This window comes from Trypanosoma cruzi (assembly GCF_000209065.1).
Source record: "Trypanosoma cruzi strain CL Brener chromosome Unknown tcruzi_1047053425473, whole genome shotgun sequence".
Classification (NCBI taxonomy): domain Eukaryota; phylum Euglenozoa; class Kinetoplastea; order Trypanosomatida; family Trypanosomatidae; genus Trypanosoma; species Trypanosoma cruzi.
In genome coordinates this window covers 1-1,065 of record NW_909519.1, presented here as the reverse complement: position 1 = coordinate 1,065, position 1,065 = coordinate 1, and the positions used below count along the sequence as shown (strand labels likewise).

General features: G+C 60.8%; 5 non-coding genes across 5 annotated transcripts, besides 1 other annotated feature; all 5 read left to right on the top strand.

Annotated features, from left to right (window-relative positions):
* The first annotated feature begins 92 nt into the window (after positions 1 to 92).
* Tc00.1047053425473.50 lies at positions 93 to 189 on the top strand. The gene has a single exon (XR_008254246.1). It is a non-coding gene; the product is annotated as a C/D small nucleolar RNA (snoRNA), TB11C4C1 (small nucleolar RNA).
* Positions 190 to 194: 5 nt separating this feature from the next.
* Positions 195 to 231: a microsatellite.
* A 67-nt stretch (positions 232 to 298) lies between these two features.
* On the top strand, positions 299 to 385 carry Tc00.1047053425473.40. The gene has a single exon (XR_008254245.1). It is a non-coding gene; the product is annotated as a C/D small nucleolar RNA (snoRNA), TB11C4C2 (small nucleolar RNA).
* A 201-nt stretch (positions 386 to 586) lies between these two features.
* On the top strand, positions 587 to 676 carry Tc00.1047053425473.30. The gene has a single exon (XR_008254244.1). It is a non-coding gene; the product is annotated as a C/D small nucleolar RNA (snoRNA), TB11C4C3 (small nucleolar RNA).
* A 146-nt stretch (positions 677 to 822) lies between these two features.
* Positions 823 to 894, top strand: Tc00.1047053425473.20. The gene has a single exon (XR_008254243.1). It is a non-coding gene; the product is annotated as an H/ACA snoRNA, TC11C4H3 (small nucleolar RNA).
* A 106-nt stretch (positions 895 to 1,000) lies between these two features.
* Positions 1,001 to 1,065, top strand: Tc00.1047053425473.10. The gene has a single exon (XR_008254242.1). It is a non-coding gene; the product is annotated as a C/D small nucleolar RNA (snoRNA), TB11C4C1, 3' partial (small nucleolar RNA).

Below are 1,065 nucleotides of genomic sequence, written 5' to 3'. Positions count from 1 at the left end.
GCGCGCGTCGAGGCTCCCTCCCCAGTTCGGGAAACGATGGGAAAAAACAAAACCAAAGAGGACGCGCACGGGTGAGAGATGCGGCTGCGACGCGTGATGAAATTCCACAGTTTCCTGTCAGTCTGACGACGAAAACGCGTGAGGACGCAATTCCCGACTCAGCTCACACTGAAGTGCTTGGCTTTACACCCCCATCTTTCTTTTTTTTTCTTTTTCTTTTTTTCTTTCTTTGTCCCTCTGCTCTCGCTGCGCGGTTTTGCGGCCCAGCGACGCGCACGCCCGCACACACACACACGCGCTACGATGGAGACATGTTGTTCGAGGTCCAAACAGTTTGAGCGACGCATTGAGAACGGAACAATAAAAATCACCTTTCGGCTGAGCGCCCGCTCCCCTCCCTCCCACTTCCTGCTATTGTTGTCGTTTTTCTTTCTTGCGCAACGGCGCGCACGTAACATCCTGCCCTGTCTGGCGCCCTGCCTGTGCAAACGGTTGGTGGCGGGCCCGCCCGAAAGCGCAAGAGAGAGAAAGAGAAAGAGAGGGCCGAATTGCCCGGAGGTGGGTTGTGGTGGGCGCACGCCGCTGCTGATGGAAGCAACCAACTCTTGTGCGCGAGGGCGCGTGGCCCCGTGAACGCGCTTGCGTGATGGCCAAAAACAAACTCAACAGGTCTGACAGCCGCCCCGCCCGCCGCAACCTCGCCGGCTGGCCCCCGCGCCTCCCCTCGCATGGCCAGGAAAGGCGCGTCTTGAGACCCACCGCTCCGTGACGCTGGGCGCTTGGGTGCATCGGCGCCCCGAGAAAGAGACACGCCGGTCGTGAAGCGCAGCGACCCTTGGGCCGGTGGCGCGCTGTCGGTGCCGCGCGTGGCGCCACTGCCCGGTTGCGCGAGAGTTTGCGGTGACGGTGCGCGCGTCGAGGCTCCCTCCCCAGTTCGGGAAACGATGGGAAAAAACAAAACCAAAGAGGACGCGCACGGGTGAGAGATGCGGCTGCGACGCGTGATGAAATTCCACAGTTTCCTGTCAGTCTGACGACGAAAACGCGTGAGGACGCAATCCCGAC